A 26,006-nucleotide genomic window follows, 5' to 3' on the forward strand; every position below is an offset into this window, starting at 1 on the left:
TCTCCACTTCCTTCTCGTTTAAGATGCTGAAGACATGGGCAAAACAGACACCCAGCACAGATTTGTTGACAGATCTATGGCTGGCTGGTTTGATGGGGGTTAAATGGCCTAAGGGTGGGTCAAGCTAAGGGAGAATGGGGTAAATGAAATAAAATGGGGTAAAGAGTCTCTAAATTCTCATGAGTTAAAAAGTAGAATATAATTCCATCTTGGCAAAATGTGTTATTAAATTTCTGACAAACAGCGTCAGATTATATTCTTAGATTGAACTTTCTTCATACAATTAAAGCAGATGATAAGTTCAATGCCAGCAATAGCTTCCCAACAATGTGTTAGTCATCGCACCCCAAAGTCATTCAATTTAGCATTTATTGGGTGTCTATTGTCTGCCAGAGAATGTTCTACTAGGAATACAGAGAAGACATGAAACTAGAAGAAGACAGATCAGAAGTCAAAATTAAGGTGTTTGTACTTTTCAGGTGTCTGGAAGTCCAAGCCATTTTCCAATGACTACAGGTTAGTGGGAGATTGCCAGGTGATAGGATGGCCACTGCATGAGAATGGGAGGCCACTGATTTGATGATCAGCACATATTCATGCAATACTTTATCCTTGTTGCAGTGCAAAGGACTTTGCAAATTTGGTGGTCTCATCACTTCTCCCAACATTCTTCTGAATAAGGGCATTTAAAAAATCATATATATATATATACACACACACACACATAGTCATATATACTGAAATATTTGAATGGCATGACCCCTCCTCAAACTTTAAAAAATAAGTACCTAGAAGTGCTTTGGACATTTAATTTTTATATTCAGCAGTTTATTTTTCTTGTTAAACTATATAGCAGTTTTACCATCTAATTTACTTATAGATATATATGGATCAGATTGTGTCTATATTTTCTAGCCCATTTGTCGCTGTTTGAGAGTTCACTATCTAGGGTGCAGGTTGTCCAGGGCTAGCACTCCCTCCTCCTTTCTCTGGATGATAATTTTGGGCCGTCACCTGTCCAGCACTAGTGATATGAGCAGGCAGACTGAGCCTTTAAAATGCAAATCTATTCTCTGTTAGGTAACCATGTTGGCTAATACACTTTGAATTACTTGCGAATTTCCATTGTCAATGCTAGCCTCTCTCATTTCTTCAGAGGAGCAAGCACTGACCCCTTCATGCTCTCTCTCTTTGATTCCCAGGAGACCTAAAACGTCTAATCTTGGCCTTATTTGGAGGTTCTATTGCTAGATGAACCACTGGGATCCTGCCCCCAGCTCCCTGGTCCCTGGCTGGCCTGGCCTGCTGTGTGCCAAACTCTCCTGAGGTCCCTGGAGTAAGGTCTAGGACTGAAGGAGATACTTTCTTCATCTCCCTGATCATGGTAGCACCAGACCTAGCAGGTTCCTACTTGGAGATGAACAAAGAAAGAGGGTGGGAAATATGGGAGAGACACTATTCAGAAAGTTCTCTCTCTCTCTGTTTTCCTCCACTGCAGTTAGTGTTCTGAAAACCAGTCTTGAGAGGAATCCAAATCCTCTGAGATGAAAACTCACATCATTCTGCAGGCCCTGGTGGTGGTGATGGGGGTGGAGTGAGGCAGGGAATTAATATTTTGAATAGGCCAGTGCCTTGCCTGCCCAGGTGTCTTTGGAAACCACCTCTTGTCAAAAGAAAGGAGCAAATGTAAAAGGGAGAAAATAGGGGGTGGGGGAGGGAGAAACAGAAACAGAGAAAGGCCTTTGCTGAGCTCGTGCCTTTGTGCACCGCATTCAAACTGATTTGTACCCTTTGTAGTCTTAATTATTTGTGAGAGCGGGATAACAGGAGTACCCAGCTCACCCATTATTTCCTGCATAAAAAAAGGCACACAGAAGCCGCTGATCATTTCTGAATTAGCAAACATGATACTAAAAAAAAAAAAAGCATAAAAAAATTCATTAATACCATCAGGGATTAGGAGGCTGATTAAAGTGTAGCTGTTAGCGTATGCAAATGAGCGATAGGCATTTATCGGGGCCTGTGCAAGCTGTCTTGGAGCTGTAAAGCTCACGTATGTTTTTCAGCTGATTAAAATAGTTTTAAGTTCTGCAGAATTTTTTTTGGTAGGGAATTAAAAAAAGAGACCATCTCCACTTTCCCTTTTGGCGAAATTTCTCTAAAGTACACTCCAACCATTCCACTTGACTGCACTCTCTCATTCAGCCTCTTCTGAGACTGAGGAGGTTGCTGCATTTCAGTTTCAGTGAGATGAGCTCTTTTCCATGGTTTTTTTGTTTTTTTTTTTTCCCCCTCTGGAGTTTACCAGAACTCCGATGGCAAGGCAGATGGGTCCCTTAGCATTGGCCCAATGGGCTACCAGGAATCCAGATTCTCCCCCAAGATCAATACCCCCTTCTGGTCCCATTCCCCGACCCAGGCTAAAGGGAAATGAAAAGGTATTTGTTGCCCAAGCACAAGGTATCAAGTGCTCCCTTACGTGAGAGGAGGTTGCATTCGCTCCAAGAGCCTTGGTTTTGTGAGGCAAGGAAGAGTAGAGTGAGTGAGAATGTCAGGGCTGGGAGATCAGGACAGATCCATGCTGACATAGGCACAATATGATTTGGGTGGTCGTGGCTGTCTTTGGTCTTGAAGCAAAGACGTTGTGGGGAAAAGGACCCACTTTGAGTCCAGATTTAAATCCCATTTTCAAGACTTTCTATTAGCATATGAGAGTGTTATTTTCACTTCTAGGGTTACAGAGGGTCAGTGACAAATGGCCTATGAATAATAATAATAATAATAACAACAACAATAAAAATGTTGTTCATTAAGCATTGCTATGTGTCAGACACTCTTATAAATTCTTTACATGTTTAATTTTATTTGGTCTCTATCACAAATGTAAGAGATTAGATTACTCTTATCCTCAATATGCAACAAAATAAATCCAGAATCTGACCCCATCCTAGCATCTACAGTGCTAACGTGCTGGTTCAAGCCACTCCTTTCTCTCATTTGGATTCTGCAGTATTTTACCTAACAGGCTCCCTGCTTCCACTCTTTCTTCTGTCCTCTGTCTGCTGTTCTGAGAATAGACTGAGAATAGTTAAAAGTATATCATATCATTCCTCTGGTCAAAACCATTAGTTGCTCCCCTTTTCAGTTGGAGTAAAGGCTAAAGTCCTTTCAATGGCCCTACAACTATATAATCTGAATTATTACTTCTCTCAAATTCTGTCACTTTCTCTCTGCTCCCTCTCACTTACTCTACTCCTGCCACACTGGATTCCTTGGGTTTCCTCAAAAGCTCCAGACGCACATTCCTGTCTTGCCTTACTTTTTCTTCCTTCCATATACTTATTTCTTCTACTATAGGTTATACAGTACTTATTTGTTGTGTTTGTTGTCACACTTAGCTAGACTATAAACTCTCTGAAGGTAGGAATCTTTGTATATTTTACTCATCAATGTATCTTTTTTTTTGAGACGGAGTCTCACTCTGTCGCCCAGGTTGGAGTGCAGTGGCACAATCTCGGCTCACTGCAAGCTCCTCTTCCTGGGTTCATGGCATTCTCCTGCCTCAGCCTCCCGAGTAGCTGGGACTACAGGCACTCGCCACAGCACCTGGCTAATTTTTTTTTTTTTGTATTTTTAGTAGAGATGGAGTTTCACCATGTTAGCCAGGATGGTCTTGATCTCCTGACCTTGTGATCCGCCCGCCTCGGCCTCCCAAACTGCTGGGATTACAGGCGTGAACCACTGCGCCCAGCCTCACCAATGTACCTTAACCATCTAGACTAGGCACTAATTATGAGCTCAGTTATTATTTGTTGATTTAAAGAGCACCAAAGTAATTTATGAAATTCTCATAAATGATAAACAATGTATGATAAAAGCTCCAAGAGGCTAGTAACCATGTCTGTCTTGTTCATCGTTCTATTCTTTGTACTTAGCCCACAGTAGGCAATAAAATATATTCATTGAGTGAACAAATAAAAAGGTTAAACTTGGTAAGCAATATTATTGTACAAAAATGTCAATTTCCAGTTCTGGTCACACATTTTAAAATAAATGACCTTAGCCACATACTTAAATAATGATTGTTTTTAGGCACCCAAATATTTATTTACTGTATTAAAACTTACTTTTTTCTAGTCGAGAAAGCCAGGTCTCCCTTGAGGAGTGTTTTCTTTCTCTATTCTGAGCTGAAACCCAGAGCCGTCTGAGCTCCCTTTGGGGTGAGAGGTGTGTAAGAGTCAAGGTTATATGAGAGGCAAAATCAGAATAAGTTCCAGTCTCATAGCTGCTCCACCTCTCCCTGTGGGGCCCTGAGGTTGTTGCCCCCCTGGTTTTACTACCTCCAAAGCCCACTTCGTGTCCACTATGGGGCTTCTATGAGAACCCAGGAGGAGGACTTCCCTGGCTCACTTGCCTATGTCACTGCCTCTGCTTGCCATGCATATGAAATAAGCTGATTAGCAGGTGGGAATAGACTGGAGTTTGTTGAAACATTAAACAAAGGAATTGATTTATTGGGCATTTACTCAGTTATCTAATAGTAGGTTTGTGTGTGGGCAGCGGGTGAGGAGTGGAAGAGAGGATGAAAGGAACAATAATTTTAAAAGAGCTCTTGGTCTTGAGAAGTTTAAAACTTACTTCTGAAGTTAGTGAGTTTGGGCTGGCCTACATGGCCTGGGCCAATGTGGAGGCAATGTAGGATCTGAGCACAAGGACAGGGAGCCAGTCAAAGGTTCAGGAGGTGTCTTTTGAGGGAGGGAGTAGATCAAAGCTTTCTGTGTTGGGTGAAGGAGAGAGAAAAGGGACAGTGAATGAGACAATTAGTTTATTGGGGTGGAGCCTAAAGATCAAGCTAGAATGGTAAATGAAAGTCATTCTGTGGAGGCCTTGACCATCATGTGAAGTGTTTCAGGCTTTGCTCTGTAATCAAGAGCTCCTGAACAAGGTCACCTCTAGCGTGAGGGAAGAAAGGCATCTGCCTCAGATGCAAAATGTAAGGGGGTGCCAAAAACCTCAGAAATCAGGAAAATAACACTTTAATGAAATGTCATAAAAAGTCAAACAGACAAACTATAGTCAGCGTTTTTGTAAATAGAGTTTTACCTGAAAGGTTTGATTTGGGGAACAGTATGCTCAAAGGACCATGTGGAAGACTGATCTGGCAGTGGAGAGGCTCATCTGGTTTGAAACCAGATCCTGCCTTGGCCTCAGCAGAATAAAGGTGGGAGGCCCGGAGCCGGGGTAGCAGGTGGACCGGGAAGCACATCTTGCTACTTTTTTCCCTTTTGTGATGCTGCCTTTCTGATTCTGCTTCCTGCTGTTTACTGTTTTCAGGGACACTGAGAATGGCAGAATTGAGTGAATATGTAAGTAATTATCCAAGTCAAAAGAAAATAAGGGCTGTAAGAGAAGCACCAAGTGGTGTGAAAGAGTTAGCTGATTCCAGCTGGGAGGACCTGAAGGTGGTGGCATTTAAACCCGGCTTTGCAGCATGGTCTGATTTTACCAAACATAGATAGTGGGAAGACTGACTTGGGTTCAAAGTTTAACTCTGCCGTTTACTAGCTATGTTACCTTGGGCAGGTCTTTTGACTTTTCTGAGCCTCATTTTCCATATCTGTAAAATAGGGATAATAATTGCCTTTTCCTTACGGGGTTGTCATGAGGTTTATGTGAGATATTATATGTAAAGCCCTAAGATGGTGCTGTTAAGGATAGTTACTGTTAATAGTGTTTCACAGGGCAGAGTCACAGCATAGTTTGTTCATCAAATAAAAGATAGTTCTACGAATGAAGACAGCTATGAATGAAGACAGCATTGGCAACTTAAGTTTTCTGGAATGAAGTGTAGCCATTGTCTAGTTAGCAGAAGGGATTTGAGTAAAAGCCAGAGTGATTTCTAATGTTAGATTTCCCAATTTGGCTAAATTAATCAATTAATTAACCATCATATGCTTATTGAATACCAGTTTTTTTTTTTTTTTAAATATAAACTAGGCATTCTCTGGGTGACCCAAAGAAATACAAGACACTCTGTTTCCATCGAGCCTAGACTGTGATAGACAAGACCTGATATAATGGGCATTCATTGTTTGCAGCTGGACATCCATTTATCCTTCTTCTGGTAATGATACTTAGGTTTTTCTGTAGGAAACCGTCTGTCCCTCACTCTCAAGGTGGTTTGTATAGTGTTGGAAGCAATCATATTCTAGGTCCTGGGTGTATTTATGGCTCATCTTCAGCTAGCAGAGCATTGACTTTTCCTGGCCACAGATGGGTTCAGAACTGGGTACACGACCTTAGCAAAGCCAGTGAGACCCAGTGACTTTTGCTGGGCCTGCAGCTTTTCCCACTAGACTTTAACTCAAGAGGAGGTAAGACTAAAGTTGTAGTTAACATGTTGCCACCACAAATGACGTTCTGTAAAGGGAGCCCAATTACAGAGCTGAAGTCGGGGGAGGGGATGGAGAGAGCGAGAGCCAGAGAGAGAGAGAGAGGCAGAGAGAGAGACAGACATGTCCTAGTGACTATTTGAGTCACAGAATCAAACCATATTTGAACTCAGATATTTAAGTTATTGCACCAACAAATCCCCTTCTTGCTTAAGTCAACTTAGGTTGAATTTTCTGTTTCTTGTGACACCAAAAGAATCCTAACTCATGCACTTAATATTTATTCATGAAAAGGCAAACCAAACTAAACCAAACCAAATGACAATAGTGACGAAACCACCACCCCCACCACCACCACCACCAAAAAAAAACCCCAAGACTTCAAAACCTTGGTAAACAACAAATAGAAATCTTTCATGGTTGGCCAATGAGCAGACAAAATAGGAGATCTCTACTCCAGGAATTTGTGGTTGTAGGAGCAGTTCTTCTTCTTCTTTTTTTTTTTGAAACTGAAGCTCACTCTGTCACCCAGGCTGGAGTGTGGCAGCGCGATCTCGGCTCACTGCAACCTCCACCTCCCCGGTTCAAGCAATTCTCCTGCCTCACCCTACTGAGTAGCTGGAATTACAGGGGCACGCCACCATGTCTGGCTAATTTTTGTATTTTTAGCAGAGACGGGGTTTCACCATATTGGTCAGGCTGCTCTCAAACTATTGACTTCGTGATCCGCCCGCCTCAGCCTTCCAAAGTGCTGGGATTACAGGCGTGAGCCACCGCATCCCACCAGAGCAGTTCCTCTTACTCTGCCTTCCTTTGCAGCTGCCATGGGCTCTTGTAATTGGTTTGGGGAGCTTTGGGAGCCAAGTGGTTGGTGACATAAATCTCATGTCAGCTCTCAGATACCCTTCCTTACCAATGGGAGGGATGTTGGTTCAGGTAGCCAGAGTGATGGACAATCCAAATATAAATTAGTGTTGGTGTACAATGCAGTCTTACAAGGTGCTGAAACTTTATGGTAAGTTTTGCCCAGCCAGCCTTCAACACATTCTGACTTATTTTCTCTGAATGTGTCATATTCTCAACTCCTATCAGCCTATGTTTTTTAACCTCAGCTTTACGCATAACTCTGCTAGTGTTCTTTGGTGGACTACACAGGAAGAGCAAAAGACCTTGCAGAGCACATACTCCACTTTTTTTACTTGTTCTCAGTGAGAAGACTTATGGTTCTATTCAACACAAATACCTAAATTTTTAATTCATACTGAGGACAAAATACAGCCATTGGCCCATAAAGATATTAAAGTGTACAAGATATCAATTTACAAGATAAATCACCTCAAGAAGCTTTATGAAGTAGCATCAGTGCCTCATCTTCATTTTAAGATCACTCCTATGAGTTTGTATTAGTTTTCTTCTCTCAAAGATCACAATGGTGGGTTTAATTAGTCAGTCTCCCTTTTCTGTTTACATGCCTGGATACTGTCTGTTAGGCACAATTGGGATAATTAAATACCAGAGACACACGTTTCACTATCATTTTTCCCATGTACTATATCTTCTTAGTGCCACTGATTAGCTGTTTTTGGTCAGAACTGCCAAATCTCTTACTCACATTCTTATTTGTTTTCTTTTATAAATTATTTGTGTTATACAAATTGCATGTCTATTTAGTAAGTGCATAGTATGTGAAGAAATAAAATTATTGGCTCAAGGAAGGGAGTTGATGGCAAATACCTTTTCTGACACAGTAGGGTTCATTGCGACCAGCCAACATGTTAGTACAACTGAAGTTAACATCACAACAGAGCTCCCCACTTACAAATTAAATAAAAATTTTATGGTAACTCATTGCTTTTTGGGTTAGTACTCAATCACCTATTGCGGATAAATTTGAGCCTGATTTTGATCCTAAAATTTTTAGATAAATTACAATGAACATTTCATCAAGATATCTGGCATCAATTTCCTTTCCTGAGCCGATGTTTTCATTTCTGCAACTACTATATGCTTGCTAGAAAGGTATGCTATTTATACGATAAAGACAATCTCTAAAAGGAGAAAAATAAGAATGCAAATAAGAGATTTGGCCATCTGAACCAACACAACTAATGATGCCTGCTTTGCCTGAGGTGAAGGCTGAGGCTTCCACATTCACAGGCCATGACAAATTGGAATGAGAGGACTTGTCCTTTGTGTCCAATTCTGTGGCATAGATTAAGACCTAGCCATAAACCAGCACTGGTTTCTGCTCCTGACGACACCATTATCATTTTTAAACTTATCATTTATTCATTAAAGCAATCCCAGAGCCTATGGGGTTGTTGACAGAACATAAATACAAACATAAAAATAAATCACACAATGAAAGTCTTCTGGAGCTTCCTGAGATGTCAAGATCAACTGGTCCATTCCCCTATTGCAGTGATACAGTTATCACACTCTAGCTCTGTTCGTATGTCTTCATTTCTAAAATCTCCTTTAAGATGAAAGACTTCTCTGAGAGGTTTGCTAGGTCTCATTCTTTCATCTGGCCCATATGATAATGTGTCCTGTGGCTTGCTGTAACTTTGGTATACCTCAGCTGGGGCCTCTCTATTTCAGGGTGTGGGGCATGTCTACTTATGGATCTCACACCATTTGGTCTTCTCAGGCCCAGGCTGAATATGGTGAGTTCTCCCCAGCTTTGTTCCTACCTTGGATTTGCTTATTCTCTGGCTATTGATATTACCTAGCTGGGTACCTTTTTAAAAACATCCATGCTTACCTTTAATTGATATATAGATCTGGACACAATGATAGTGAATACATTTATTGAACAACAAGATGAAAATCCTTTCACATATACACACATTGCTTCAAGTTATGTGACTTCGCACAAGTAACAAGTTCTCTGACCTTCAATTATTTTTTATAAAATGATGGAATAAAGTAGATGATCTCTATGATCGCCTTCATAGATCTATCTTGATAGATGAAGACTGAATATTTACACTTTCAGAATGAATATAGGAAGCAATTATACTGAGATATTCCCTTTCAGGTGCCAATAATTTCATTTCTGATAAATTAAAACATTTGAGTAGGATAGAAGAAAATAAAAGGTTATAAATCTCTTCCCTGAAGCAATTTACCTGTGCAAAATATGAGCCTGACTCCCTCTCTTTTAGAAAACATTACTCGTAGTCTTTCGACCTACTTAATTGGTAAAATAAAAGCTCTTGAGCTGAATAGCATGTTACAAAAAGGGATAGTTTAAGTATTTTAGAAATGGAGGTTTGATTTTAGTTCCTGTTGCCAACATGATTTGTAATAAAATTCCTTCTTTTGCCCCTGTTTTGCCACCAGTAAACAGATCCCATGCTACTTTACAGAAAGTTTTTAAATCAAATGTGGTACTGGATGTGGGTCGTACCATGTGTATTACATAGAAAGCTTCCTAGTTCACAGTTTTTTATGCTTACGAAGATGTGCTGAGCTAGATTACGTCCTCTTTAGAGTAGCAGTCAAGTCTGGCATTCCCCTCTGACCTTTACCCTAGGACACAGTAAGATTCGGTAAAGCGTGGTGAGTGATTGACAGCATGCCAGGAACCCCTGGACTAGGTCAAGGCATTCACCCTTTTCCACCTTGAAATAACAAGCAAACAAGCTTTCTGATAAGAAACTTGAGTTTTATCTTTTTTTTTCTTTTTTGCTAGCAACAGTTATGGTGAACACATTTAGCGTTCTACTGATGTTTGAAGGGAGAGGGGACCAAGAATGGACAACCTTCAGAGCACCATATGTGAAATATAAATGCCCGAGTAGCACTTGTCCTTTCATTAAACTATAAGATGCAGTTTTCTAGTGATTTATATTTTGTGACTGTAAAAAAGCATAAAGTTTCAGATGAAAAATGAGTGACGAGGCTATGGAAGATGCTTACAACATATTTTCATTATTCAAAAAACCAAAACCAGCCTAAGCTAAAATGTCTTGCTGATGTCCCTAAAATATTCCATCTTTGGACAGAACCATTAACTATTTTTAAAAAGTCAATAATCAATACGTCTTAATTTGTTGCACTGACATTTGTGCAGGTTTCATCTAGATGAAATTAATTAGAAAGAAAATGGTTTCTCAGCGATTGGTGAGAGGAAGAAAGTCCGTGGCAAGATAAGTTTGACCCTGTGTCGTGGAAACATTCTAATGAGGTTAAGCCTCAGCGCATTTGGATCTGGCTGCTTGTTGAGTGTGCACTGACATTTCTAATAGGCTACTAGAGGCTTCCAAAATGGGCCAATGACTTTGACGGCATTTTGTGGGTCATTGGAGTTCTAGGTGGATAGAGATAGTAACAGGACTGAATAAAATGTAATAGTATGTGAAGTGAACACCTGGGAGAGGAAATTGTGAGGAACAATATCACAGCAGCCTTCCTTCCACATTTCTTAGCTGAGATACCCTAGTTTCTGAACACTATTAATTGAAGTGAGGTCAGATGCAATTTGCTGGCACCAAAGGGTGGTGTGCCTCTGTGAAGGTCTCTCTGCACGGCCCTGCTTGTGCTTATTATAGCGGATAACCAGGCTCTGAGAAGAGTGGGGAAGGGATATTTATTCCAGAGCCCTCGGGGGATAGCACTTGCCTTAATTGCTTTAGGAACCCTTCCTATCAATGAGACTAATGGGGTTAGACAAAGAAAATACTGGCAAGACTTGATCAAACACATTGAATTTCCCCCTAGGCATATAATTAGGTTAAGAGGAGTGATTCAGAGTAAACCCAAGGTGCAGGCTCATCATTAAGTAGTCTCCAGGGAGGCCCTTAAGGGCCTGGACAAGGAGGTTTTCAGTATTGGAGTTGTGGTGTTGCTTGGAAGAGATATTGAGCCACCTGGAAGGTCAGTTTTGCTCTGGTCCAGGATCTGTGGAGGGGCAGTGGAGGTTGAATGTGGTGGCACTTTTGGACAATAGTACTCTTCTCTTTTGAATTGTCTTTTACAATTTGGATCCTCTTTCTCCTTCCTGTTCTACCTTATTTTCTCTCTTGGGCAGACTCAGAAAAACATCTTTTGTTGAGCAAGGGATCTCCCCCAGCAGCTTAGAAGATGATAGTAGCTAAGTGAACAGGAGGAAACAAGAAGACTTAAAAAAAAAAAAAAAAAAAGCCCTAAGAGTTGTGGCCCAAAACACAGTTTTTCAAGAATATATCTAAGATTTATGAAGAGCCTTAGAAAATGAGGGCAGCAAAATAATGTTTTTGGGTATTAGCAGGTTGCCTGCTACCTTTGTGTTCTGTTTAGGGTGATAACAGTAATAAGAGTGAACATTTATTTTGCAATCACTATGTGCCAGGTATTGTGCTAAACATTTTACATGCACTACTTTTTTAAATGCCCATAGCAACCCGAAAAACACTGTATAGAAAAGGGAACTGAGTTACAGAGTTTAAAGAACTTAACAACGGTCACACAGGTGGCAAGTGGATGAAGCCAGTTTGAGTGCATTTTCCTCCCCAGCTACATCCGTTGCGAGCAGCCCAAGTTGGCCTCACTGCTCAGGAACAACTTTCTCTGTGGTGGAGTATTGAAGGTATAAATGATGGCTTTCCAGAGAGGATGGTAGATAAGATTGCATACGAACGTTAGAAAGGAACAGAGTCTGTAAGGATGAAGGGAAATCAATATCAATGATGGTGACACATGACAGTGGAGAAAGGAGTTCTGCACCGTTAGAGCTACATAGGCATGAGACTTTTTGCAAGAAGAGTGAACTTGGCCCCTCTAATAACACCCCTCCAGAGGCAGATGGAACACTAGGCAGGCACTGGGGTGACAGGAATATATATACTACTCCAGGAAAATAGTGTGTCTTGCAGGTTGAGGGAGATGTGAGGGCAGTGGCATGTGCACCTGGATGTGGTTCAGCTGGAGGTGGGCTGCCTTCTAAGATATAAACACACATCACCTCCCAAGTTTTCTGATTTGCATGCCTTCATTCCCAAATAATAATTTACCCTCCACTGTGTGCCAGGAGCTGGGGAGACAAAAGCAAATAAGGCAGCAACTTTGCCTTCAAGGTGTTCAGGATTAAAACGACATAAAACCAAAAACTGCAGAAGAAGAAAACTTGTTGTTGATGTTATAGTGGAGGTATAGGAATGTCACAGTTCAGTGCTAGAGGCCAGTTCCACTTGAGGTGGTGCTTGAAGTCCTTCAGAAAAGGTAATAGCTAAGAATAAAGAGAAATACCAGGTGGAAGCTGGGAAGAGGGAAGGACATTTTGGGAAGAAGAAAGGGAAACAGGGTGTTCAAAAGGATTTGCAAATTCTGGGTAGGCAGTTGAAAGTCTTGGGAGTAGAGAGAGAATTTTCTTCTTCTATGTTGGTCTGTTAAAAGAAAGAAGGTCATGGTCAGTGAAGAATAGATTATAGGTGATATCAAAGAGAAGAATTTGCTTTCCCAACCCATTTGAGAATTGATGGATAATGACCAAGGACACATTCTAAGTCTGTGTTTAATTAATGACCCACAAGTTTGCTATAGAGACTTTCAGCCTGAATACTAGGAGAGAGAGAGAGAGAGAACACCTAGGCAAGCTTGGAATACTCAGAAGGACCGTGTGTATGATCCCTAAGAAAAAGCAACATGGTTCAATGGAAGGAGTATACCATGGGAAGTCAGATGTAGAGTTTTAACTCAGGTTTTACAATGCATTTGTTAAATAACCTTGTATAACCGATTTTCCCCTCTGGATATTGGTTTCATTTCACTTCCTTAAAATGAAAGAGTAGGACCAGATGACCAAAATGTTCCTTAGCTGTGACATATTCTTATTTTCTCTTATTTGAATTCTCTGGGAAATGGATTGGAAAAAACACAGTTTTTGTAAGGCCTGGGCAGGAGAGGAAACATACAAATTTAACGTGGAACAGTAAAGGCATTCCACTAGACATAGTTGAGACCTGTTGCTTAGTGGCACAGGATTGACAGAACCAGATGGCACTGAGAAAAGGAAGAGGCGGAGCCTTGCAGTTTCTTGAGAAAGGCTACTCCTCCAAGAAATCTTGGGTAAACTGAAGAGGAGCTTCCAGGTAAGTTCCTTCCTCAGGAGAGAGGAGCAGAGCTTTTATAGCCAACACTGCAGCTCAGCCAGTGAAAGAGAGTCTGCAGGGCGAGGCTTGAAATATGGGACCTGAGGCCAGTAAGTGTAGGGTTGAGGGCTTCCCCACCTTTGCTAGAAACTGGATGTCTGTTACATTCTTGGCATAACATGCAGTTTAATCCCTTAGGGAGTAGAGATGGCTGTGAGAGGATCTGCTCCTCTGAATTCAATTCCGGTCAAAAGGCCTAGGGAAAATATGCTCAAGGCAATGGGAAAAAATGTTCCTTAAAAAAGAAACTTGGCCGGGCGCGGTGGCTCAAGCCTGTAATCCCAGCACTTTGGGAGGCCGAGATGGGCGGATCACGAGGTCAGGAGATCGAGACCATCCTGGCTAACACGGTGAAACCCCGTCTCTACTAAAACTACAAAAAAAAAACTAGCCGGGCGACGTGGCGGCGCCTGTAGTCCTAGCTACCCGGGAGGCTGAGACAGGAGAATGGCGTGAACCCGGGAGGCGGAGCTTGCAGTGAGCCGAGATCCGGCCACAGCACTCCAGCCTGGGTGACAGAGTGAGACTTCGTCTCAAAAAAAAAAAAAAAAAAACTTTGTGGAGTAAAAAGTTTAAGAAATGAGTAGCTCCATTACTGGGGAAAATTAGTGCAACAGTCTAAAAAAGAATAAGTCTTATTTGTTTTCCATGTTGAGTCTCACCAAAACCCTACAGGGTGGGTTGATTTTACATATGAAGAAGCAAGCGCAGAATGCAAAGGTCTGGGCAAGAAACTGGCCTTCTGATGCTCTATGCCCTACCCTTTCTGGTGCATCATCCTGCTGCCCTGATCAGAGTTGGAGGAAATTGCATGGATAGACACATTTTTATCCAATATAAAACAAGGACTTTCTTATTACAGAAATATTTGGAAAATATAGAATAAGATAAGAAAGAACATTAAACACACTCTATCCAGAGATAACCAGCATTTGGTTTTTTAGATGTTTTCCCCCAACTTCTTATTTTGAAAAAATTCTAAGCTACAAATGTTGACAGATAATGAACCCCTGTTAACTATTCACCCAGATTCACCAATTGTTAACATATTGTGGTATTGGCCTTATCTGTCTTTGCTTCACTATTTGGAAGTAATGGGCAGACCTGATATTTTGCCCCCTAATCTTTCAGCATGTGTATCATAAGAAGAAGTTCATATCCCTACTAAGCCACAGTAACATTATTACACCCCAAAATTTAATATTCATCTAGTAATTTTATCTAAGAACTAGTCTATTTTCAAATTCTCCCATGGTCCCCCAAATGTCCATTGTAATCTTTTAATTTTCACTGAAGAGCTAATTGAGTTTCACGTATTACATTTATTGTCATGTATCTAATTTCCTTTAAAATAGTCCTACTTTTTTTTTCTTTCATAATGTTGACATTTTTGGACCGTTCAAAGCAGTCCTGTCTGAATAATTTTCAGATTTTGTTGTCATTATTGGATTAATGTTAAACAGTTTTGGCAAGAATACTACACAGATGATGTTTTATACAATACATTTTGGAGATTTAATTTTCTATATTAAACCTATATTGTTTCTCTAATCAGAAAACATAATAATACTTATTATTGTTTAAAAGAGCTTTAAAAGTATTTCAACAATAGCATAACACTTAGTGCCTGGCACTATGCCAAATATATTTGATAAATTTATAAATAAATTTGGGAACTGCCTGGATTGGTAGTGAGCCTCTTGTCTTTGGAAGTATTCAGGTCGAGGCTGAATGACTTCTGAAGAAATGGGTTGAAGAGGGGATTTAACATTGAAAGGAAGGCTTCCCCTTTGGTGGCTTTTGTGGAGAGATTTCCTCTCATATTTTAAATTAGAGCTTAATATGAACATTATTATTCTGTGTTCTCCTATTTTTCTCTCTCCCTCTGTTACTGAGTCCCTGTTTTCTCTCCTTCAACATCATTTTCTCAGTTGCACTTCTCAGTGCTTTACAAGTTTTTTCAGCCTGTGACACCAAGAATGTCCCTTCATGATCTTTTGGAACAAAAGGGGAGTTAAACTGTCCCAAGGAAAATTAAAAATATTTATAAAATAAACCTAGCCTGGGGGAGAGCTGTTTGTTCCAGAAAACTACTTCAGGATGCCCAAATGGGAATCTCTCAGCTGAAAGATGTGAAGAGTCCCAGAAGTGGTGGGGTGGTACCAGGAAGACACCAACACTAAGGTTTCTTTGGAGGTTGTTTCTGCCACATTTCCTAGTTTTATCAACAAATTCTGGGCCCTGGGTTGACTTTAATTTCAAAGAGTCATTTTGGAGTTTGTGCCTCTGCCTTTCCATAGTGCATGGAAAGAATAGCTTGCATCTGCCTGTGTGGGGCTGTTACATTATTCCACTGGCTTTTTTTTTTTTTCCTTGGGCTTGCCTGGGTAATGTTCTTCCCTTACAAATTTCATCTCACTGCACTGTGCATTGAAACGACGCAGTTATGGAGCGCACAGGGAAAAAAATTATAATGCCATTAAAAGTTATCATAAATTTCAGATCAGCATCACTTCTAATCCGATACACAATTTTACTGCCTCTATAAAGTAGGTGATTTGCAGTGGTCTGAGGCGTCTCCTGGAGCGTTTTACTTCTTTTTAAATTAAACACACCAACTTTGTGCTGAATTCAGAGTGTGGACATAAAAAAGGGGGTAAAAAGGAGAGGGAAGGGACATCAGATGGGAATTGCAATTGAATCTTTATATATGCCATCTTGGCACTGTGGTACTAAATATAGTGCCAGGTAAATAGATGTGCTGAAATATTCAGAATAAAAAACAAATGTTCCAATAGCAGAAGCTGTGAGCCCCGAGAATGTTTCCACAGTGGGTGTGCTTAAAATAATAAAATACTGTTGTTTAAAACTACTCAATCCTAGAAAACCCTATGTTGTAAAAAAATATAGTGCTGGTATATGTGTGAGGGGCTATGTGTGTTGAACATATATATGTACATAAAAACTCCTAGGAAATTAAACAGAATGTAAGGGGCTTGATTTTACTGGTTGGAAGGTTACACTGATTATTTCTTTGAGGTATACTAACTCTTCCTGGAAGTTTAGGACATCAGAAGTTGTCATTTACTAAATGGCTACCTAATATTCTAAAATGTAATGTCCCCAGCAAGGGCTGACCTGTTAGCCTACGTGCAAATGTATATACTTGGATATGTAAGGAGTGGTGGTACACACCCAAGTGCTAGTACAAAAGAGAACATTGTTCACAAGGTTTCTGGTTGAAAGAATTTAATTGAATTGTGACATTTCTTCTCCCCCACGTCCATGCTCAGTTGGTTGTTCTTAGTTAGCAAGAATGCTAAGTTTACCAAGTACCCACTTTATGCAATACTCTGTGCAATACTGAAGATACAAAGAAAAAACAACCATAGGTCTACCTGCAAGGAAGTCACAGTCTAGAGTGGGGAGTTTACAGGAAGTAAACTCATGATGACAGTACAGCATGTTCAGTGCTATGAGAGAGGAGAGCACTCACTTGGAGTGCACAGAGGAGTGGAAGGCATATGCCTATCATGATGAAATGAAATACAGCATCTTATATGTCTTTCAAATTGGATCTAAGTTCTCCAGTCCAAATATTATCAGCAATATTAATTTATCAGTCAACAAATAACATACTGAACAAATTATGTATTGCTAGGCATGGTGGTCTGCACCTCTAAAAGCAGCGACTTGGGAGGCTGAAGTGGGAGGATTGCTTGAGGCCAGGAGTACAAGGCTGTATTGCTCTATAATCATATCTGTGAATAGCCACTGCACTGTAGCCTGGGCAACATGGTGAGACCCTGTCTCTAAAAATAAAACTAAATAAAAATGTATTAAACTGTAGCTACTGTGTGTTATTAATTCCCATGTCTTGCCTCTAGAGTTTGCACAGTTCCTAGAGCAGGCAAAAATGAACTGAGTATATTCTGAATGAATGAAGCTATTGATACAAAATGAATAACAACATCCAGCGTGCAAGGCATTTTTATATTGGAAAGGTGTTCTTACTTAGGTTATGTCATTTAATCCTTTACAATGAAGTAGGCATTATTTCAACTTTGCAGATGAGAAAACAGAGACTCTATGGGGGAAAGTGATTTTCCCCAAAGTATTTATTGGACTGGACCAAATCCAGATCATATCTTGAGACGTATCCCCTATAAATAAAAAAGGACTACTGTGCCTGTGCCTGTCAGCATACTGTAATTTCTTTTAGTCCTCACTACAACCCTACAAGGTAGATACTATTATTTACCAAAGTGTCGGTCAACACTTGGCAAAGGAGCTTTGCCAAAGAAGCTCCTGATATAAAATGAAATCTGTTGTGAACTCTAAATACCTATTAATTATTAATTAGTGCATTTAATACATTAATTTATCAAATATTTGTTAAATACCTACAAATGTGCTAGATACTCTGCTACGTGTCCATTATAGCACTATTTCTTTTAATCAAGTCATGCTATCTTACTTGAAACAAATGGATGTTTAACCGTTAAGTGAAAATAAATAACAAAGAGTTTGGTGATGGCTTTTCCCTACTGTGAGTATTGGGTGATATTTAGTTTTGACATGCAGCTAAAATTCTATTTGAATACACACTGGAACTGATTACATTTGGAATAGATGGGAAGTCTTGCATCTTGCCCAGTTTAGGGGGACTTCTTGAAGAGAATGAAGCTTTGACCTGACCTTTAAGACTGAATTTAGTTGGCCTTGGGGGAAGAAGAGCAGTTTCAGCTGTGGGACTATGTCCTGTGTCTGGCCAGTTGTTAGAGCTCTTGACATGTGTGCATTTGCCATTTTACCGAGGGAGGCTGGGACTCATGACTGACTGAAGTCATGAGCTTAAATAAAAGTACAATTGGCAGTGATGGACGTGGGCCGGAAAAAAAGTATTAATTAGTCTTTAATTAATGAATTTATTAATTCAACAATAATTCATTTCACTTTGTAAGGATTACTTTAAAACTAGTGTTAAATAGCTTTCTGATACTTTGGTGAAATAATCCAACTGTGCTGAGGAAATATGGGTAGAATTTTTTTAAATGGCATTTTGTTCTCCAATTCAAATTAATGAAAATTTTCAGTTAGCAACAGATGTTAGCATTGCTTCACAGAGAAGAACATAAATTTATTATACATGAAATGTTATCTAACAGATTAGAACAGCTAGAAAGTGTTTAACTGCAAGTAACAGAAAAACTAACTTACAGTGTATCCTTTTAAGTCCATCCATCTCTGGATATATTTAAGCAAATCCTAGACATTATATCATTTTATCCATAAATATTTTAGTATATTTCTCCACCAGCTAAGAACTATTTAAAAAAACCCATATTACCACTACCACTCAGAAATTAAATAAATAAACAAAAATCTAATATTATGAAATATTTAGTTCATATCCACATTTTAACTTTTTTTTTAGTTTGCTTGAATCAAGATATTATGTATTTTCTGTAAAGAATTAGCTATTTATGGCCCAGCAAGGTGGCTCATACCTGTAATCACAACACTTTGGGAGGCTGAGGTGGGCAGATCATGAGGTCAGGAGATTGAGACCATCCTGGCTAACACGGTGAAACCCCGTCTCCACTAAAATACAAAAAAATCAGTTGGGAGTGGTGGCGGGCGCCTGTAGCCCCAGCTACTCGGGAGGCTGAGGCAGGAGAATGACATGAACCTGGGAGGCGGAGCTTGCAGTGAGCCGAGATTGTGTCACTGTACTTCAGCCTGGGCGATAGAGTGAGACTCTGGCTCAAAAAAAAAAAAAAAAAAAAAAAAAAANTAATCACAGCACTTTGGGAGGCTGAGGTGGGCAGATCATGAGGTCAGGAGATTGAGACCATCCTGGCTAACACGGTGAAACCCCGTCTCCACTAAAAATACAAAAAAATCAGTTGGGAGTGGTGGCGGGCGCCTGTAGCCCCAGCTACTCGGGAGGCTGAGGCAGGAGAATGACATGAACCTGGGAGGCGGAGCTTGCAGTGAGCCGAGATTGTGTCACTGTACTTCAGCCTGGGCGATAGAGTGAGACTCTGGCTCAAAGAAAAAAAAAAAAAAAAAAAAGAAAGAATTAGGTAGAACATCTTAAAATTGATGTACTTAATAGTAGTGGGGTTTTCTGGTTATAGATAAATGCCTATGTATTCAAGTATTTTGAAGTACCTTTAAAGTCAAAGATTTATGATGGCAGCTTAAGGTTTGATCACCTATACACAAGAATCATGCTCTACAGAGTCTACTGGATTTTGAAAATTGCTTCTTAAAGTTCAGTTTGAAGGTTAAGACATTGGAATGTAGGTGTATCCTTTGGAGCAACTCTGTTTGTTAAGAAGTCTTGAAACATAAGCTGTATGTAAACATCCAACTTTGGAGATAACTGAGAGCACATGTTGGGGTAGCAATGGTGTTGCTGCTATGGTGCTAGCTTTACTTACATGTGATAGTGCTGATGCAGTGTGGCACACTTTGCAATTTGTCTGTAACAAATGGAATGCCCTTTTGAGATCCTGTTCAGACTTGCAGGTTTATATACTCAAAATCAACAATTAGGGAGGGTTTTTCTAAATATAACTTGAAGTCCGAAAGCCACAAAAGAAAATATTGATGGCTGGGCGCAGTGGCTCAAGCCTGTAATCCCAGCACTTTGGGAGGCCGAGACGGGCGGATCACGAGGTCAGGAGATCGAGACCATCCTGGCTAACATGGTGAAACCCTGTCTCTACTAAAAAATAAAAAAACTAGCTGGGCGAGGTGGCGGGCTCCTGTAGTCCCAGCTACTCGGGAGGCTGAGGCAGGAGAATGGCATAAACCCGGGAGGCAGAGCTTGCAGTGAGCTGAGATCTGGCCACTGCACTCCAGCCTGGGCGACAGAGCGAGACTCCGTCTCAAAAAAAAAAAAAAAAAAAGAAAATACTGATAAATTTGACTGTGTAAGAATAAAATACTTGTGGATGAAAAGGAAGAAATATAACTCCAAAACATAGTAAGTTTAAAGACAAATGACAGGTCGGGCTCGGTGGCTCAGGTCTGTAATCTCAGCATTGGGAGGCCGAGGCAGGTGGATCACCTGACGTCAGGAGTTTGAGACCAGCCTAACCAACATGGTGAAAACCCATCTCTATTAATAATACAAAAATTGGCTGGCATGGTGGTGGGTATCCCATCTCTACTAATAATACAAAAATTGGCTGGCATGGTGGTGGGTGAGTGGCATGGAATTGACAGGCAGGAGAATTGCTTGTACCTGGGAGGCAGAGGTTGCAGTGAGCCAAGATTGTGTCATTGCACTCCCTCCTGGGCTACAAGAACGAAACTCCATCTCAAAAAAAAGACAAATGACTAATCAGGAAAAAAACATGCAAGTCATGTCATAGACAAAGATAAGTCATGCAGGCAAGTGATGATTGTGCTTGAACTGGGGTGGTATACTGGATACGGAGACTTGGGACACATTGTGGAAGTAGAGCCAAATGAGGTACAACTATATCTACTACGAGAGAAGTAGGGGATTAATTGTTCCCCTATGAATGCCAGGAACATAAAACTTCAGTGAGTATACTGAAATGCTTGGCCGAAGGTGATGGCCTTGCTATCACAGGTCTTGGAGGAGAGATTCTAATCAATAGGTAAAGTCGGCAATTTGTTGGGTAGGAAAAAATAGTTCTGAGTATGGAGGCCTGTATAAGAGTTCTGACTGCCATTTACCAGCTGTGTGATCTTGGGCTAACTTGCCAACGCAGCCTCTCTGAGTCTCTAATCATAGATAGAAGGGGTCTAATAATACTCTAATCACAAATTTGTTGCAGAGTTCAGATAGACTTTTGTTATGCTTCATAATTATGAAAAGTTTAGCTAGTGATCTATTTTATTTAACAACTTGGTTAAAATGAGTCCTATAGTTATACAATTGGGGTCCTATACCTGAAAATTACTGAATAAAATGTTTTCCCCTCTACTACCTTTTAAAAAAGCAGGACAGCATAGAATAGTCATTTTCTTGGTCAGGGAACTTGCATGATGACATGTCTACATCTTTAGGGCAAATTTGATGATCTCAATGTCAGTTTTGTGTTAAATGGAAATGACTAAGAATCCACCACTCAGTGGGAAATATCAGACCTCTCTCTTTTAAAACTAGCTTTATGAGGTTTAATTGGCATACAATAAACTGCACATATTTAAAGCTCACAATTTGATAAGTTTGACATATGTATATACCCATGAAAACACCACCACAATGAAAATAATGACTATATCCCTCTTCCCCAAATGTTTCCTTCTGGCTATTTAAAATTTTTCCTTTTCATCCCTTCCTACCTCACCCTGCCCCCATCTCCAGTCAGATCAATTATATTATCCAGAATTTTATATAAATGTAATTATATAGTATTTACTCTTTTGTTGTCTTGATTCTTTCACTTAGCATGATTATTTTGAGATTCATTCATGTGGTTGTGTGTATCACTAGTTCATTTCTTTATAAGCAATATTTCATTGTATAAATATATCAGTGTGTATGTATCCATTCACCTGCCAATGGAAATTTGGGTTGTTTCTAGTTCTCAACTATTACAAATAAAACTATTATGAACATTTATACACAAATATTTGTGTGGACATATGTGTTTTATTTCTTGTGCAGATTCATCTTTCCATGTGGTTTATTTTCTTTCTGTGTAAAGGATTTCTTTCACAGTTTTATTCTTGGTAGTGCAGGTCTGTTGGCTATTATTTCAGCATTTTTTTTCCTCAACAATCTGTTTTTCCTATTTTCCCTTTTTCAAATCCACTTTTTTGGAAAGATATTCTTGCTGGATATAGCATTCTAAGTAGATTTATTTTCCTTTAGTGCTTTAAAGATTGATGCACTATCTTGTTGCTTATATTGTTTCTGTTAAGAAATCTGCTGTCATCCTTAATTTTATTCCTTTGTATGTGATTTTTTTTCCTCTGGCTTTTTTTTTTTTTAACTTCCTCTTTATGATTAATTTTCAGCAATCTGATTATGAAGTGACTTGATGTAGTTTTCTTCATGTTTCTTGTGCTTGGATTTATTGAGTTTTTTGTATGTGTGGGTTTATAGTTTTTATCAAATCTGGAAACTTTTCAGACCCTATATCTTCAAATATTTTTTCTTCTCCTACTCCTATCTTGACGGACTCCAGTTACACAGATGAATAGGCTCCTGAATGTGTCCTTCAGCTCACTGATGCCATTTTAAAAATTATTATTATTTTATCTTTGTACTCATTTGGAATAGTTTCTACTGTTATGTTTTTAAGCCTACTAATCTTTGCTTCTGCTGTTAATCCCCCCACCCCTGACCTCTCTCCCTCTTCCTGTGATCTTAGACATTGCAGTTACTATCTTAAGAAATCTGACTTGGATCTTTTAAAAAATTCTCTATGTTTCTACTTAGGTTTTGATGTGTAGAATAAAAACCATGTTAATGTATTTTACTCCTGACTCCAGGGTCTATGATAGGTATAAGTTGGTGTTGATTGATTAATTTTTCTCCTCATTTGAGTCGTATTTTCCTGAATGCATGATAATTTTTCATTTTCATGCATGGTAAGTTTTGATTTGATGACAGACATTATGTATTTTATCTTGTTCAGTGTTAGACATATATTTAAATTTTGTTTGAGATTCAGATAAGTTAAACAGTTTGATCTTTTGAGGTCTTGTTTTTAAGATTTGTTAGGTGGGACCAGAGCAATTTAGCTTCGTTTGAGTGTATTCCTGGACTTTTTAGTCAGTTCAGTTGAGCTATATGTTTATCTCTTTGCCACTGTGGCACTGTATTGACTTCTCTAGCTTTGTATCAAGTTTTAAAATTGGCTAGTATAAGTCCCTTCAGATTCATTTTTTTTAAATTTAAAATTTATTCTGAAATATTTGCCTTTTAAAACACATTTTAGAGTCAACTTGTTTATATCTACAAAGATGACTACTGGGATTTTGATTTGATTACAATTGTGTTAAATCTATTTTGGGGCAGATTACCATCTTTGTTATTTGAATCTTCCAATCCATTGATATGGTGTGCCTCTTCACCTATCTGGTTTTCTTTTATTCCTTTATTAACACTTCACTCTCTCTCCTCTCCTCTGGGAACTTTTATTATTGTCCCAAATCTCCTGAGGTTCTCTTTATTTTTTTAAATGTATTTTTCTCTTTGTTATTCTGATTAGATACTTTCTATTGAACTGTCTTCAAGTTTGATGGCCCTTTACTCTGTCATCTCCATTGTGCTACTGAACCCACTCAGTGAGTTTTTAATTTCAGTTATATTATTTTTAAATTTTCAAATTTTCATTTGGCTTTTCTTTGTATCTTGTTTCTTTGCTGAGACTTTTTACTTTTCCATTGTTCCAAGGAAAACTAGGATTAGTTTTTGGAGATTCTTTTTTAAAAAACATAAAGCAGCTGCTCTAAAGCCTTTGTCAGGTATTTCCAACATCTGTGTCATCTTAATGTCGGGGTCTTTGATTGTCTTTGAGATTTTCCTTGTTTATCACATGCTGAATAATTTTGCATTGTATCCTAGATGTTTTGAATACAAGACTCTGTGACTCTTTGTAAATCCTGTGGAGATTGCCAATATTTTGTTCTTGCAGGCAATTACAAGGTTCAGGATAAGTTCAGGCTGTTAGTTCCAATCTACCTTCTGTAGGTTATGGTTTCGATATTTGTTAAAATGTCAAAGCCTTTAGTGAATTTGACCTATGTGTGTGCCACCCAGAGGCTAATCCGAGGTCTAGGTGATAGTCTCTCTGTCCAATTCCCAAATTCTTTGGTATGCTGTTTAGAATTAGATCCAAGCATGCTTAGAGGTGAGTAACTGTATGAGTTTACTTTCCCAGGCTCCTCTGTCTTGGCCATCTTTCTGGTACTTTCTTGTTCTCTGGGGCTCCTTTTTTCAGTCCTGCACCCAGAAAGCTGGGACTTTAGTTATCTTGTCTGCTGCCTTCCTATGATACTGCTCCTATGTCCAGAACCAGGTGACAAGGTGGGAGAGGGGTCCTTGGAGCGAGAGCGAGAGCGAGAGCGAGAGCGAGAGCGAGAGCGAGAGCGAGAGCGAGAGCGAGAGCGAGATATTGGGAGTTTGTCCCATCCTCTTGGGAACACACCACCATTAGTAGGAGAAGATTACCATCCTCTCGGTTTTGGCTCCTAAGGACTTCTGTTGCTGCCTTTGCTGCTGCCAACATGGGCTTCCTTGGAGGCAGAGATGCTCAAGAATAGAAAAAGGAAAAATAAAGCAGGGATTTCCACACTCCATCTGAACATTGAGAGTTCCCTTTTCCACTCCTGGAGCCAGAACTAGAGGGCTACTTATGGAGGTTTCTCTGTACCTAGTGTCCACTTCTAGGTTTTGGACTAAATTGAGATGAGATTGGGGGAAATCAGTGGAACAAAAATATAACTTCACTGCTTCTTCAGTGATACTTTGAATTCTGGTCAACCTGCTACTATTTAGTTTTTAAATGGCTTCTTCATGCAACTGTCCAGGTTGTAAAGCTGCATTCAGTGGGAGAACAAGGTAGAGAGTGCTTGCTTCATCTTACCTGAAACCAGAAACTTCAACTCTATTTTTATGTTAGCTGCTCGTATTATTCCTATAACACTTATAATTCTAATGTTGCTTATTCAATTTCTGGCTTCAAAGGAATAGTAATTTTCTATTTTCTTTTATTTTCATGTTTCCTCTACATTTTAAAATTTTAATTTTGTGGGTACATAGTAGGTGTATATATTTATGGGGTACATGAGATGTTTTAACATAGGCATGCAATGTGTAATAATCACATCATGGGTGACGGGGTATCCATCCCCTCAAGCATTTATCTTTTGTGTTACAGACAATCCAATTATAGTCTTTTAGTTATTTTTTATTTTTGAAATTTAAAATGTAAAATTTTTGTGCTTCCTCCACATTCTAAGAGAGCTTCTCAAGTTTTCCTTCTATATGAATAACTTAATATTTTAAAAGAAATAGTTCTACTTTTTATTGTGTCAAAGGAGAAAATGCTGCTAATTAATTTTTGATATCTTTTCAATAATTCCTCACCTCACCTATCTCCCTTTTTATCTCTTCTGGATTCGTTTGTGCATTATGAGTTTCTGTTTCTTTTCCATTGAGGTCCAATCTTGTATCCAATAAGAACGTTGAGCAAGTTTCTAGGAATATATTCTCGGTCCTACAGGGAGTCATTTTCATAGTCCTGTCTTGCTTTGGACCTTGAGGATGCCTTCCCTTCCTCCCTCCCTCTCCCTTTCCTTCTTTCTTTCTCTTTCTTTCTTTCTTTCTTTCTTTCTTTCTTTCTTTCTTTCTTTCTTTCTTTCTTTCTTTCTTTCTTTCTTTCTTTCTTTCTTTCTTTCTTTCTTTCTTTCTTTTCTTTCTTTCTTTCTTTCTTTCTTTCTCCTTTCTCCCTTCCTTCCTTTTTACTTTTCTTTCTTTCTT

Source organism: Rhinopithecus bieti, unplaced genomic scaffold, assembly GCF_001698545.2.
Source record: "Rhinopithecus bieti isolate Rb0 unplaced genomic scaffold, ASM169854v2 scaffold_9203, whole genome shotgun sequence".
Classification (NCBI taxonomy): Eukaryota; Metazoa; Chordata; class Mammalia; order Primates; family Cercopithecidae; genus Rhinopithecus; species Rhinopithecus bieti.